Source organism: Rhea pennata, chromosome 1 (assembly GCF_028389875.1).
Source record: "Rhea pennata isolate bPtePen1 chromosome 1, bPtePen1.pri, whole genome shotgun sequence".
Lineage (NCBI taxonomy): Eukaryota > Metazoa > Chordata > Aves > Rheiformes > Rheidae > Rhea > Rhea pennata.
In genome coordinates, this window is record NC_084663.1 from 74,657,816 (window position 1) to 74,674,334 (window position 16,519).

The 16,519-nt window shown below is 39.8% G+C and overlaps 1 protein-coding gene across 2 annotated transcripts in view; it reads left to right on the forward strand.

The window, feature by feature from the left end:
- RASSF8 (Ras association domain family member 8) overlaps nucleotides 1-16,519 on the forward strand; it is a 91,963-nt gene that overhangs the window by 41,268 nt on the left and 34,176 nt on the right. The window contains exon 2 of one of the 2 annotated variants that reach the window (XM_062591922.1): nucleotides 1,529-1,628. The exons of the other annotated variant lie outside the window; for it this stretch is intronic. The gene's annotated coding sequence lies outside the window, so the exon portion shown is untranslated. The remainder of the gene's footprint in view (nucleotides 1-1,528; nucleotides 1,629-16,519) is intronic. 2 annotated transcript variants of the gene reach the window in all.

Sequence of the window (16,519 nt, forward strand, 5' to 3'; positions counted from 1 at the left end):
TTCTTAGAAATTTAAAAGATAAAGAAGTTCCCATCCTATCCCCACTCCAGTCCTAACCTAAGTAAAAGAGTGAAACTGAGATGATACATGGCTGAGCTCACTTGTGGAGCTATAGATTTCTTGCATTGTCAACCATCTCTTAAGCAAATTGACAGTTTTTCTGTTCCATTCTGTTGCTATGTGGTCCATCCACTCTTTGGTTCTGGTTGCTCTTGATGCCTGTAAATGCCTTCATGGGATGAGAGGTGTTGGATTCCAGCATTCATGGAGGAAGAGTGATAAGTTAGATGTTAAAGAAGCACCAATATGAGTATGTGGAGGTTCTGCATTAATGATTATAGCTTTGTGAATGAAATCTAAGTAATCAGACCATGATGCTGAAAATAACTTTATATGTACCTTAATGTCTACTGTTCCTGCACATTGTATTTTGAAGTATTTTGTCAGAATGATAGAAATAATTACACTTGTAAGCATTCAAGTGTTGTGCTTGTGATGCAGTATTTTACAACTGGCTTGCTCTTCTTAGATCTTAAAGAAGTTCTATTTCTTGGCCACGTATGTCATGTTTACACTGGAGTTGCTGCTTATTGAATCTTCTCATATAGCTCTGGCAGGTACTAGGAAAATGCTTGACTGACAATAGTAGAAGAGGAGAGATTGAAAGACTAGAAGAAACTTTTCTCAATTCAGAGCTTTTCTTCTGCATTGCTGTCAAACTGCAAAGCTTCCATTTAGTGTTAAGCCTAATAGATGTGTCCTATTAAAGTATTATTCAGAAAATGTTTGGCAAAGGCTTAAAAATAACCCTTTTTCACATGTTACACTTGACTATGACATGGTTTTAGGCAGTATTTGTAAATTTAGCACAATGATGGTGTTAAGCATCATTGTATTAAGCATCCCTTCCAAGCTGATTAATACTGGTCTTAACTTTTAACCAGCGGTTTGTGATATGTTACCCTTTGCCTCACTTCTGTTTGATTCTCTATGTAGGCATTGGACATGATTTACCACTACGAGAGAATAATTCTAGATGATTTGGAGATTATTACATCTGGAATACCTCCATTTTGAGGATTCTTTTCTTTTAAAAGAAAACTAGAAAGGAAGCTTGTGAAATAATCTTTAAAATTTAGCAGTGGTAGGTGCTCATGACTACCTAATAGCGTTTAGTTTTTCATAATGTTCTAAAAGGCAGTTCAAATACGGTTTATCCCATTTAGTTATTTTTAGCAGGAAAATGTCACACTAAGTATTCCACATTTTTTAAGCTTAGTATGTGTGTGTATGTATATATACACACACACACACACACACACACACACACACACACACATATATATATAAAAGCTTCTATGTAGTTGATCATATATCCATATCTACAACTGCTAACTGGACACTGGATTTTTCAAAAGCTTTAAAGGAGAGGAGAGGGAATACAATTTTGCTTTCACCAAGGCAGTTTTACTAACATATATGAATGTGTTTTTTTTTGTTTGTTTGTTTTTTTGTTTTTTTTTCCTAGCAACTCACCTTCTCAGCAGAGTTGGTGCTTGTAACTGGAGTAGAAGACTGTGCTAAGCCCTCTGCATAATCACATTCCTGTCTATCTTCTCTGCCTGCAGGTATGAAGTTATGACACAGACTTTTCAAATAAGAATTTCCCTTCTCCCTTCTAAAAGTGTTTGGACATAGAGCATGAAAAGAAAAATCCCATAAATATGTATGAAATATATAAATGACCATCATGTATATATGTATGGCCCCTCCAGGTGTGACAGGTGACCCAAGAGTAACTTGCTACCAGGGAACGTGCCTTCTGTGGGAAGAGGCTCTTCAGATGTCTGACTCTGCTAGTTGTCAGACCTACTTGGGCAGCAGCACTCTGCCTGTAACATCTGATTGACTTGCAGATCCAATGAGCAGCCGTGGCTGGCACATGAAGGCAGGAGAGGAGAAAGAGCTCTTGCTAAAGTGAAAATAGGAGAACTGCAAGTCCAGCTATAGGAAAGTTAATTACATGATGTCATACCAAAGACTAGCTAAATTTGGTATTAGGGATGTAGCAATCTAGCTCAAACTTTACCAGCTAGCATGAAATCACATTGCATACATGCTGTATGTGTCCATGGCCTTGGGTGTGTGCCCTGTGCTTGAAGCTTGTTCTGCCATGTTTATTGTCATATGAGTTCCAGAACGAGTTTTGGGATTGTATGCTGCAGCTGCCTCTCTGATTATGCTATAGATGTGTTCTGAGCAGGGGACTTTGATCTTTCTCACTGATTTGACAGAGTTCTTGACTGGGGAGTCTTTACTCCCTTTAGGGAGAGGGATACCTTATTTCTTCTTCAAATAATATTTGCAGAAGTACTATGACTGTGTTTAAAAAAAATGCAGTGCAACTATTTTCTGTTCTTAACATGAATATACATATAAAATATAGTGCTCAGTTTAAGGAAGCATCTTCAGCTTGGAAGCTGGTTCTTGGCAGGAAAAAATATCATCTGCTACCGTTAGGTTTCCTTGACATCTCTTCTCAGACTTTGCCAATGTTGCTAATTTTTGGTGTGTTGAAAAGAATTTTGAATTACATACTATAAAAAAAAAAAGTAGTGTTATATTATGCATTTTTGCAACTTTTCCTATAATTTTATTTTCAAAACTTCTATTTCAGGATACAACTAACTTGTGAAGTAAGTGGGGTAAACACTCTTCAAATGTGTGTGGAGCTTATGAATTGAATGCGGCTTTTTCCTCTACATTGCCACAGTGTCCTGGGCCTTGCTTTAAAGTTAAACTGTGGTGTGTGTATGTGTGCATGTGTACATATATATTTATATATTTAAATGGTAGGTTACTATATCTGCCACATCCCTTTTTTATGTATGGCATAGTATTGTGCTGCAAACAGAGTATTTTGTAGTAGCATTCTGTTCATGATTCAAGGAGCTGTTGAACCAGTATAATTACACAGAATATAGTGAAATTCTTTGGCCAATTACTGAAAAGATAGATGCACAGAATTAACACATTAGACGAATGGAAGTAGAGACAGACATAAATGTATAGCAGCTTTTTGTTTGCCTGTGTATTTTTATATCATAGAATCAGTAAGGTTGGAAGGGACCTCTGGAAATCATCTAGTCCAACCCCCCTGCTCAAGCAGGGTCACCTAGAGCATCTTAGACCGGGCTGCATCCACGCGGGCCTTGAATATCTCCGGAGAAGGAGACTCCACAACCTCTCTGGGCAGCCTCTTCGAGTGCTTTGTCACTCTCACAGTGAAGAAATTCCCCTTCACGTTCAGGCAGAACTTCCTGTGCTTCAGGTTTTGTGTCCTGTCACGTGGCACTACTGAAAAGAGTTTGTTCCCATCCCCTTGACACCCTCCTTTCAGGAACTTATACATGTTGATAAGATCCCCCCTCAGTCTTCTCTTCCCCAGGCTGAAGAGGTCCAGCTCTCACAGCTGTTCCTCATAGGGCAGATGCTCCAGCCTTCTGATCATCTTTGTAGCCCTACGCTGGACTCTCTCCAGTAGCTCCATGTCTCTCTTTTATTGGGGAGCCCAGAATTGGACCCAGTACTCGAGATGAGGCCTCCCCAGGGCTGAGTGGAGGGGCAGGATAACTTCCCTCGACCTGCTGGCAACACTCTTCCTGATGCACCCCGGGAGACCATTGGCCTTCTGGCCGCAAGGGCACATTGCTGGCTCAGGTATATTATATAAATATAAAATATGTATGTATAAATGTGTGTATGGATGTATATAAGCCTACATATGTGCATGCATACATGTGTAACTGTATACACACTCTACTCCAAGAGAGTGCCCCTCCCCCCATATATATTGTATATATGTGTATCTGTGTGTATACCTAGTGCTTAATTCAAAAGGTGTGTACACACACACGCGCACACACAGTTTTTCTTGGAGGCTAGCTTTAGACTGACACTGTCTTAAGTTGTCTTGCGCATGGAGGTTTTTTGTCTGTTCATTAAAGGAATTTGTCCCATGTTATAATCTTTTATATGAATCAGTCTTAAAACAGACAGCTCTGGAGCGTGATCTGCTGCCACAACCTACACAACGTATTCTTGATGAAGAATGTTTCTGTGTAGCAGATTAGTACCAGCAATGAAGATAATTGCATTGAATGAACCAGCATGCAGTGTTTATGAAAATATGAGTCTCATTTATTTATTTTTTTCCAGGTCACATTTAGCCAGATCATATATGTATGTTTACCTGCAACTTCAGGAAACTGAGAAGGTGATAGTATTGAATCATGTTTTCTTTTGTCAAGTTAAAAATATTTAAGTACATGTTGTGACTACTACTTAAGTAAATTCCTCTTGGTAGAGCAAGTCTAGAACTGCAGGTGCAAGTTAGGACTGAGCTATCTCTGTTTTGGACTGCATAATGTAGGTGAATAAGACAGAAGCCTACAGTTACAAACGAAATTAAGACGATGTATGGAGTTTGCTTTATTTGTTCTTGCACACAAGAATCAGAGGATGTGAAATGAGGCTCATAGGAACCTACTTCAGAACAAACAAAAGTAGATAATTCTTCACACTACAGGCAGTAAGTCTGTGGAGCTCTTTGCCAAGGAGCTATGGAGAGCAGAAGAGAAAGCCATCTGAGGCAAGTAAATAAATAGAAGTCACATCTGCAAGTCTCCAAGCCAAAGTAGTGGGAAGCCAGCAGCACATTCTGGAGAACTATGAAGTATTCTTGCTGTGTTATTGTTCTTTTCTAGGTATCAACCTTTGACTCCTTGTTTGTCATATTTTTGCTGGTTACTGGTTAGGAATTTTACTGTCTAATTTCTTGTCCTCTTGTTTATTGAGGCAAGGTCTCAGCCTTTGCCACAGCATTTTTCAAAGTTGCTGGTTCCTGTCCTATGCTCTTCTGAGGGAGGACTACACTTCCAGTTTATGCTGTTCCTTCATGCAGTTCGCGTAAGACAATTCGCTCCCTTGTGCTGAGGCTTTCTAGTGATGCAAACAGTTGTTATCTTTTTGAATGTTGTAGTCAGATTGTACATTTGTTTTCTGCTTTCTAGCTGAAGTTGCTGCTAGTCAGAAAAAAATGTTTCCTATCACTTCGTATAGGCCGTAACTTTTTTTTTTAATAGCTTCAGATCATGAAAATCTTAGAAAATCATCTTCAAAGGGCTTCACAAAAATCTGCCTTGCAAAGCTGGTACCAGTGACCTTCTTGCAGAATGACTAATCCCTTTTGGAAATGGTTAGTGGGCTGGATGAACATTTGGTCTTGGTCCAGTGTGCCTGTTTTTATGATCTTTGGGTACTGTAGTTCTGTAGTTCTCTAAGTTCTTTACAGCTTTGCAAGGAAGTGGTTCAAGACGAGGTCTCTACTGTGAACAGTAGGTGGTCTAAGACCTCTGTGCTTCTCTGTAAGTTTTTTGCTTGTGAGTTAGAATTTCAGTCATATGTTTAGCTGATTTCAAGACAGAATGGTGCTTTTTTCTGTTTGAGAAACTTTTTTTTCCTCTTCTACAACCTAACCTCTAAATATGAAAAGTGGACGAAAAAAATAACTTTGCAAATTATACATATATGGTTTTTAAAATTCATTTCAGCTCTAATAGGTCTCTAAACTGATTTAAGTCACTAAGATTCTAAAACATAGTTGTCAAAACCTTTGTTTTGAGTGACACTTCAGAGACTTTCACCTATAGCATGCTGCTTGTTCATTTGAATAGTGATTCTTTACTTGCTCAGGAGCCTGCTCTTTGAATTGGCAGTGCAAGTTTCTTGAACAGCCTTTTCATTTCCTTTTCCATGACCTGCAGAAGTTCTGTACCTGGTTATCCACTGTATGTGACCTCCCAGTGCAGAAAGGGAGATGTTACATTCTCTTGCGACCCTTGGGAAGAAACAAAGCAGGTGATGTGACATCACCAAATGAGCATTCAGACTTCACCTATATCTGCTGATTAACTGCTGGAGTGTTTGGGGGCCTGTGTTGTGTGGAAGTACATGAAGTAGATGTCTCAGACCCTTCTGAATTAAGAGGTGCTTTTCTTACTGGCTGGACTCAAACGCAGGTGTAGGCTGGCCCATCTAGAGCCATATTGCTGTGTAAGCAGGGTGGAATTTTGCTTTCATTTGAAAGAGCCAGGTCATGAGCTAGAAGATATTCCACTGCAATGTAAGGAGCATGTCACCGCACTATTTTTTTTCTTTTTTTTTTTTTTTTTTGGGGGGGGGAGGGAGTTTTTTTTGTTGTTTTTGTTTTTGTTTTTTTTTCTTCCTATCTGCTGACATTATTTGTGAAAGGACTGAAGAAATGAGGTAAGTTATCAGGTATTCCAGAAGGATGTCTGGTTCAGAGAGCTTTTCTGACATTGCAGAAAGTTCTGGTTGATGTGAGAAATAATCTTAAAGAAAAATGTGCTGTCTCAAATTTTCATTGCTTCTCTTACATGTCTCAACTTGGAATGTATACATCATTCTCATCCTGGTTGTGGATTGAGTCAGTACAGAAAAGGAAAAACTGAGATTGGTTTTGACAATGCTATCAGTCCAATTCTTGAATTTTGCATTATTCTTTGGATTACAAGAAATGCTTTTCATTTCTTGACTCACTATTTCCCCACCCTGCCTCCAGCCAGGCAGGATACAATGAACCTTTTGTTTCCTCAGTAAGTGTTGCAGCTTTTCAATGACCTTGTGCTTGTTCACCTTGGTGAGATAGCGTAGTTGAGGTTGAAGATATCATGATATACGCATCTGCTTTTTCCCCCCCCTTTTCTTCACTCCTTCACTTTCTTATTACTTATAGCCTCTTCTTTTCCAATTTAAGGATTTTTCTCTTTCTTGTCCTGCATACATTTGTCTTTATGTGAAGCTCAGAGGTTGTATATGTGCACCTAAATAGTTTGTTTACATTAGTGGCTCCTGGCCTTCAAACCCTGTGGGGCATTTAAAGCTGAATAATATGACCACGTTTCTGAGGAAATATGCTAGATTTGCAATAAAACGTTTCTGCCAGTAGTTTTTCAGAATTGGGATTCATCACTTTCTTGCAAACCATGGGCAAAATGGAAACAATGCAAGTCAAGACAGTGTGTTGGGAACAAGGACAGAAGTACAGAAGTCCACTATCTCAGTAGACTTTCTTTTCTAGACCAAAAGAAGAAAAAAGATTTTTTTTAAAAAAAAAAAAAAACTCACTCTTTCGAACAAAACAAACATTCCAACTTTTTTGTTTCGGTCCAAGTTATCCCTTCAATCTCAACTATTAGTAGGAAGGGGAAGGATTAAACTGCGAGAACTTACTGTATTATATTTCTCACTTGAGAGATCAGTAGTGAGCACATTTCTAGTTACAAAGGATACAGTTCAAGCTCTGTCCATTGCTGGAGGTCATATGAATCCACATTTCCACCACAGACAGACTACAGGGATTTTGAAGATAGATCTCCTCAGTTTGGTACATTGAGACAGTTTGCTTCTGTCACATGACTGACTTATCTCTGGGAGACTGCTGCAGGTCTGGTTTCTGCTGCAGCAAGCACTTTGTGCAGATGAAACAGGAGGCTGCTTGGAATGATTTTACTCAAGATCCTGTAACCCTGATTAGGATGTTTTTTGGGGGGCATGGGGGATCTTATCTCATGTTTCTGGATAAGGATCCTTAAACCAGGAGCTGGCAAAGGAGTAGTATATGCACCTGTGCACTTAGGATATTTCACTGAACAAAAAAAAGTCTAATGCTAGCACAGTTGTTTGTTCTGAAGTTGTAACATAATCTAAGAGACTTCATTAAAACTTTTATTTCAGTTTTGCTCTGATTTAGAGTAAGGTCTTATTTTAAAGATATTCAAAGCCAAATTCTTGCTTCTGAAAAGCATTACATGCACTTAATTTTCCCCTGTGAATCTATTAGTATTTACAAAGTTGAGCCTGTGTTCAAGCCTCTTTAGGCTCAGGGCTCCATCTTTCTATTCATGAGTAGAAAAATAGTATCTTGTAAACCATGATGGTGATCTCCATGGATTATGCAGTAAGCATTGGGAAGTCATCTCTATGGGAATGAGAAAGCAATTCTGATTCAAAGAATGGCTGAACCAATTTCTTTTTGTGCCTAGGGCAGAGTGAAGGAAAGGCTTCCCAATATACTGAGAATCCCCTGTGTTTCGTGCATAGGTTTGTATGGCTGCTTGTAATCCTTGGTTTGCTTATTAGACACTTACTGAATGTCTGTTGTGCAAGTACTTGGTTTCTCCTATTAGAAGAGTTGAAACACCTGATCAGTTCAAGGGCTTTCCTGATGGAAACTGTACTAGTAAATGTAATGGTGTGCTAAGGTGACAGTGACTGATGACTCTTGCATGCAAGAATGAGCTTAATCTAAGTGAATGTTCAAAGAGAAAATAAATGAATGTGTGTTTGGTCACCATATTCAAGAACCTTACTTGCGAAGTACAAATTCCAACACTGTTATCTCCTTAATAACTCTACTTAATTTATGGAAAGGATAGCTATGATAGTACTTGAAGAGCGAATATTGTTAATGCCTTCCTTATAAAACAAAATTATTTAAGTTATTGGCTCTAGTTGAATAATTATATAAACATCAGAAGACTTTCATAATTGGAAATAGCTGTAAGGCAGCTGAAATGTGTTGTACTACTGAGGGTCATGCAGATTTCAGGAAGAAGTTTATTTTAAATATCCTTAGAAATACTTCAAAATAGTAAATAAATGGAAAAAGACATTTTGATACAGAAACAGAAGCTTTTTTCTAACAACTTAGTGTGGCAATTGATATGACCTTGGCATTTTGGTGTAACCAATGATACCATTTCTTCAGATAAGACCTCTTGGAAAAATGAGGACTGTTAAGTTATTGGGAGGTGGGAAATAATGCAGCAATGGCTTATTTCCTAGTTAGCTATAAAAAGAGATGTCTGCAGCATGGGTGGCTTGTGCTTTTCTTCGCCTCCACAGGACAGCACTCTTCTACTTTGAGGTAAAAGTCGTGGCTTAAAAGTGAATTCAAGAGCTATTAGGTAAACTAAACTAAGAGAGATAGTATAAGTTTGTGATGTGGCTTGGTTCGCTACTTGTACTCTTCCTCATACACTGTGTAGTCTTCTTCAGTACCTGAGCCATGTTAAAGGTGAAGCATTGAATGTACTTCTCCATTGGCTGAAAGCAATCTATCAATACATGTCTAAAGCATGCTTAAATTATGTTCTACTATGCCATATGTCAACAGATGCATTTACCAGTGTCGTGCAGATCAGTATGCTTTTGCATGCTCTCACTCACATTCCTATTTCAGGTACATGTAGAAAGGGCAAGTTGGAGGTAAAAATAAATGTACAAGGCAGTACAGACCCTCAAGCTACATGTGTTGTGCCAAAATGCTTTGCAAATTTGTTATGTATCTTTATATGCCTGTTAAAAAGGTTGTTTCACCCACATGAGAAATATCATTTTTAAAATGTAGTGTTAGCACAGATTTTCAGAGTGGCTTTTGTAATTTGGTTATTGATTCTGAAAAATAGCATAATATGGGAGTCTTTATCAGATGGAGAAAGTCAAAAGTCTTTGCCAACTACTTATAACATGTGTACTATCCAATTCCCTCCTCTACATACACTTTGCTTTTTTGTAGAATTGTAGGAAATATTGATTGGAAGGGTCCTCTGGAAGTCATCTACTACAACATCCTGCTCAGACAGTGACTAACACTGTATAAAGTCAGCTGTGGATTTGGCCTGACCAAGTTCTTCAAAATGTCTAAGGGCAGAAGTTTCAAAGTCACCTGGGTAACTTGTTGCAGTGCTGCATTTCCCTCCTAGCCAAGAACTTTTTCCTGACGTGTTTTGAATCTCCATGCTATCCCATGTCTTCACAGTTCTTTGAATGTTGATTGGAACACTCTGTTCTAGCATTCTGGGTTTTTATTGTAGTTAACACCTCCCTGATTTCCTTAAACCGTTTTCCTTGCATAGTTTTTGAAGGAGTCGGGGGGAGACTTTTTTGCCATCTTCACAGTCAAAAGTACTTAATAGTTTCTTCCTTGAAGCATAGCTTTGCAAAATGTAAAACTTAATGTGAATGCAGAAGACCACTGGAAAAGTAACTTATAAGTAGCAGTAGTTTCTATCTCAACATCTTGTGTGGTCTGAGATAGGTAAAGATAGGATTTTTGTGAGTAATTTCATGAAAATTTCCATTTTCAATTTCATACTGGCTATAAAAATCTTACCATGTGTGCAGCTGATGTGAAAGCTGTGATTGAACTGGAAGGAGAACTTTACCTAGAAAATAGAGGTGGTAATGCAATTTTTACAGTAGAATCTCAAATGACTTTCCTGGAAGATGTATCAAAAGTTGATACAGAGTTGCTTAAAATTATCAACTTTTCTTCGCGGCTTCAGTCCTAATAACCTGTTACAGAAATGCTTTACAGGGAATGAAAATAGAGGTTTTTAAATAATATGCAAAGTGACTTATGTCATATTCTATCACAAATGCTTTAAATTCCCTTTTTGCTGTGACATGCAAAGTCTGTTCTGTTGATTGATGGGTTCAATTTAGAATTACCAAATTTTGTTCCTGATCTCAGAAAAGTGAGAAGTACTATTTCATTAAAAGAATGAAAGGCTTAGGGAAAAATCTAAAAAAAAAATTGCAGCAAGTCCTGTGAGTTTGGATTTCATGATTCTAGTTAAGTCTTTGTATTCTAATTGTGTGTGTGTAATTCTCTTCTCTTCCCTTGACTTTGTGGAGTGAGTTGTTTTTTCCTTCACACAGATCAGTGACGTGTATGGCATTGGTGAAATGTGTTCCTGAGCTGCAGTAGACATCTATGCAGGGAATTAAAAGGTTATCACAGAATCAGTAAGGTTGGAAGGGACCTCTGGAGATCATCTAGTCCAACCTCCCTGCTCAAGCAGGGTCACCTAGACCATATTAGACAGGGTTGCATCCAGGCGGGCCTTGAGTATCTCCAGAGAAGGAGACTCAGTGCTCTGTTACTCTCACAGTGAAAACTTCCCCCTCTCATTCAGGCGGAACTTCCTGTGGTTCAGTTTGTGCCCATTGCTTCTTGTCCTGTCACACGGGACAACTGAAAAGAGTCCGGCCCCATCCCCTTGACACCCTCCTTTCAGGTACTTATACATGTTGATAAGATCCCCCCCTCAGTCTTCTCTGCCCCAGGCTAAACAGGCCCAGCTCTCGCAGCCGTTCCTCAGAGGGCAGATGCTCCAGCCCTCTGACCATCTTCATAGCCCTACGCTGGACTCTCTCCAGTAGCTCCATGTCTCTCTTGTATTGGGGAGCCCAGAACTGGACACAGTACTCGAGATGAGGTCTCTGCAGGGCTGAGTGGAGGGGCAGGATCACCTCCCTCAGGTTGCTGGCATCACTCTTCCTGATGCACCCCAGGAGACCATTGGCCTTCCTGGCCACAGGGGCACATTGCTGGCTCATGGTCAATCTGTCATCCACCAGCACTCCCAGGTCCTTCTCTGCAGAGCTGCTCCCCAGCAGGTCAGCCCCCAGCCTGTATTGGTGCCTAGGGTTATTTCTCACTAGGTGCAGGACTCTGCCCTTGCCCTTGTTGAACCTCAGGAGGTTCCTCTCCACCCAATTCTCCAGCCTGTCCAGATTGCTCTGTTTGGCAGCACAGCCCTCAGGTGTGTCAGCCACTCCTCCCAGCTTGGTATCATCAGCAAACTTGCTGAGGAGGCACTCTGTCCCCTCATCCAGGTCATTGATGAAGAAGTTGAACAGGATGGGACCCAGTACTGAGCCCTGGGGAACTCCACTAGCTACAGGCCTCCAGCTAGACTCCGTACCACCTTTCAGCCAGTTCTCGAGCCACCTCACTGTCCACTCATCTAACCCACACTTCCTGAGCTTGCCTAGGAGGATGTTATGGGAGACAGTGTCAAAAGCCTTGCTGAAGTTAAGGTACACAACAACCACTGCTCTCCCCTCATCTACCCAGCCAGTCATTCCATCATAGAAGGCTATCAGATTGGTTAAGCATGATTTCCCATGGGTGAATCCATGCTGACTACTCCTGATCACCTTCTTTTCCTCCATATGTCTAGAGATGACATCCAGAATGAGCTGTTCCATCACCTTTCCGGGGATGGAGATGAGGCTGACTGGCCTGTAGTTGCCTGGGTCCTCTTTCTTGCCCTTCTTGAAGACTGGAGTGACATTGGCTTTCTTCCAGTCCTCAGGCACCTCTCCAGCTCTCCAGGACCTTTCAAAGATGATGGAGAGTGGCTTGACAACAACATCTGCCAGCTCCCTCAGTACCCGTGGGTGCATCCCATCAGGGCCCATGGATTTGTGGATGTCAAGCTTGCCCAAAAGCTCTCTAATCCTTTCCTCCTCAACCAAGGGAAAGTCTTCCTTTCTCCAGACCTTCTCTCTCGTTTCCAGGTTCCAGGATTCATGAGGGCTGCCCTTAGCAGTGAAGGCTGAAGCAAAGAAGGCATTCAGTAATTCTGCCTTCTCTGTATTCCTCATCACCAGGGTCCCCACTCCATTCAGTAGCGGGCCCACATTTTCCCCAGTCCTCTTGCTACTGATGTATTTGAGGAAGCCCTTCTTGTTGTCCTTAACGTTATGTAGGCATGTGATAGCGTATATTAATGGCAAAACATTTTCCGAGGTATACTAGTAACAGCTTACCTTTATGGAAATATAGTGCTAAACTGTAGGTTTAGCAGTGTATTTGTCTTTATGTGCTTGGGCAAGCTGTTTTGAGACTGAATTCACTAGTTCAGTACTAGTAGTTTGAGTGCTGCAGTGTTCACTTGACAGTTTTGGTTGGCTTTCACTATATTCATTTCACTTCTTGACAAAACTTGCGTGCCCGTAAATACTTCATCCCACATTCTAAGCCAGCTGACATTTGACTTTTGGCCTACTTGGATTAATTCCTCTAGTAAGACAGAGGATGTTGTTCCTTTCTGACAGTTTAGATGATATATACCATTGGCAGTGAGATACGCTAAAGTGAATTTGAATTGAATTAGGGTTTCCTATCTCTAATCTTTACATTGTGTTCTAGTGCTTTGCATTTTATTTAGCTTTCCTCTGCAGTAAGGAGCAAATACTTGTGTGTAATTAGTAATTACAGCCTGTTAGTTGATATTTTTCTTCTAGGAGCCATGTAAGTGATTTTGGTGGTGGTTTTTCTGGAGAGGTGGATGGGGTTTCTGTTTTGGTTTGGGTTGGGGGGAAAAATTTCTTTTTGTTTGGTTGGGGGGTTGTTTGTTGTTGTTGTTTATTTGTTTGGGTTTTTTACTTGGGTGGGGAGGCTACCTAATATTAAGACTATAGGCTGACCACTGCAAGAGACTACATGTAGTCTGTATTCAGGAGTAGCCTTAGGCTACACCTTATTGCCTTAGGGCAATTTAACAGTCTTGGTGCCTAAAGTTCAAGGCACAATTTAACTAGTGCAGTTTTAGTCTCTCTTCATATGTTCTTGCAGTGAGCTGGCACTGGTGTTGCAGGACGTAAGTAGGTTAAGAAAGTTCTGCATGGATCTTATAAGCTATGTTAACAAAAATTTCTTCATGCTGAGCTATTTCAGAGATTTTAAGATGAACCACTTGTCTTTCAGCAAGTGTGGAAATGATATAATTTTACTGTGGACTGCTGCAGTTTGGGAATGTGAGTGCTTCCTACTGCTGTTTGGACCAAAGCAATACCCTTGGCATTTCTGTCTGATGGGCAGCTTCAAGGTTAGAACTAACCATAGATTAGATAACTAGGGTTGGGCTACAAGGCTAAGTCCTCTTTCACTAAGAATGTGAAGGGCAACTTGACCTCTGACAAATCATTAAAAAAAAAAAAAATCTAGGGTCTGAATATAAACTACCAATTATACTATACTGAGCTGTAGTGTTAGGAGCTACATTTCTTCTCATCTTGCAACATCACAAGGAGAAGTGTCAGCAGAAGCAAGAAATCCTAATAGCTATCTGTTAACAAAACAGAACCAAACGTTTAGCTGTTCGCGCTGCTCCCTGGCTGCTGAAACTGGAATTTAATAACAGGAATTTAATCTTGGTGATTATTCATTTGAGCTCTTAATAAGCCTTCACCCTTATTTGATCCACAATTTAAAAGGTGCTTCAAGTAAGGTAAACATTGACTTTTTATTGAATTCTGTGGTCCATATGCATGTGTTTGTTATTAAGCTGTCCTTGTATGTTGGCAGGCAACAAGAAAAAGTTGTAGTAATTTAGAGTTGAAGGAACCTTTGAGGTTGGACTAAATGATGTAGCATTTCTCAAAAGTGTGTCCTAAAGTGAGATTGATGCACTATCTTGCTTTGGAGTGTTTTCTCTTTCAAATTTGCTGTTCCTATGGTATATCAAAACATCAAAAATTTAAAAAAATCTCAATGAATTAAATTCTTAGTTGAATGTTCAATGTGAGGTTATGTCTGTTCTCAGGTTGCTTTTTTTCCTCTCTTGGGTTAGTGCTTTCAGAATGTTAAATAATTGGGTTTTGTATAGAAATATAATTTTAACTTTCATTGAATAACTCACACAGATATACATCTGATCGTGAATTATTCATGATATCATACAGGAGACCCTGGTGCACACTGTTCTCTCTGTGCTTTGGCAAAACATATGTTATTTTTAGGATCCTGAGTTCTGATATTTGCAGTCAGTACTGTGTGTGTATTTTTACAAAAAGCCTGTTTAAGGCAAAGTGTGTAAGTAGTGTTAGGAACTGAAAGTTTTTCATACCATGAGAATAACCCTAATTACTAGGTTTACAGAGTTAAGATCCTCCTTTTTTTCAAGAGTCCTATGTACATTGCTTTCTTGGCCATGTAAAGAATGAGGGCAAGAAAGAGCCCTCATCTAACACAGCTACTTGTCTACGAAGAAGAGATGGGATTTGAGGTGCTTCCAAAAAAGGAAGGTCTAGAATCCAGTTCTCCCACTTCCAGGATAAATTCTCTAAGCTACTGCATAGAATCTCCTCCTTGGGTCCAGTATTCAAACCCAAAGGAAAGAATTAAGTACTGGAATCCAGGAGAAGGACTCTGAGCCGTCAGTCTGCTCTATGTAGAACGGCTCCCTGAGCCCTGTACCTCGCCTAGCCTGACTGAAGAGTCTAAATGCGGAAGAGTGGTGTTCGGTTGGAGATGCAGCAATCTCCTGCAGTTTGGGGCACTGTCACTGATCGCCTCTGCATGTTTATCTCTCTCTTTTCACTTCACTGACTAGGAGGCTTTGCTTCAGGCTTTATGAAGTCCATTCCTGGAGCCAAGAATGAACACGTACCAGTGGCTGGTAGTGCCTGCAAAGAAACCTTGTTCTTGCTCTGTCTTTACCATAGAACAAAATCCTACAGAGTTACTTCCAATTTTATGCTATTCGTTGTTGTCTAAAATACTACTTTCTAAAGCTTTCCTTGTCTGTTCTGGAAGTCAAAAGTAGTATTAGTTGCAGTTTGGTTTCAAGCCTGAAACTATGCTGCTCAAATATCTGTTCTGACACTGTTAATCTAAAACTGCTTGTGCAGCTGTATATTTATGTTCTGATGCAAAGTTAAGAATCCATGCCCACATTTGCTTTTGCATTTATGACATATGTATGAGGTGAGATGGGATGTTGAAGAAAGCATTAGAACTGAAGCAAGGTTAGAATCTTTTTCTTACCTCTGCAGGTTTTTGTTGAGTGTTTATCTTTTGAAAGTATGTTTTGACAGAGTGCAGCAGTTATTGTGCAGCTCACAATGGATTACAATATTGTTTGTTTAGGATTCAGAAGCCTAGGATTAGATTGCTTCTTGTCAGCGAAGTACAGGATATACCGCATGATGTTTGCACATGGAAGGAGTATGACCCCAGGCCTAGCAGTGGAATTCAGATGAAGTGATAGTGTTCTCTTGCTTTCTTTTTTTTCCAGTAAGAGGCCTGAGACTGCAAGAGTTACAGCTTTATTTGTGTTAATTTTGTGAAGGCATAAACGTCAGTAATAGTTTGGAAGTATTGTATGCTGTCTCTGGATGTACTTAGTATTAAAGCAGTACAAAAGCAAGAAAGTACAGCTAACAATTTTGAAAACTCTCAGGCTTGGCTAGTTCTGCCTAAATGTTTCCTCTTACTGTATCTAGGATTCCAGTGAACTTTTATAAGCAGAAGCTCTGGCAGTAGTTAAACAAGTAGGACTTTAGCTTCAAAGTTGTTTTTAATTAACGGTTTTCTCGTCTGTGGACTACTCCCACATAGTGTTGGAAATTCTTAAGTTTGCATGGATAGAATTTTTCTTTGTTCGCTCAGGAGGACAAAAGGAGCAAGACTTTACCATCCACAAAAGAAGCGGATATTGCAGTGAAAGCAACCACTTCCTCTCCAGTCAGAGATGGACTGGGAATGAAAATGAGAGCTGGAAGTTTAGATTTGTCTGTACAAAAAAAGAAAATCATGTTGCACAAGGACTGCAAGAAAATAAATCCAAAGTATTAATAC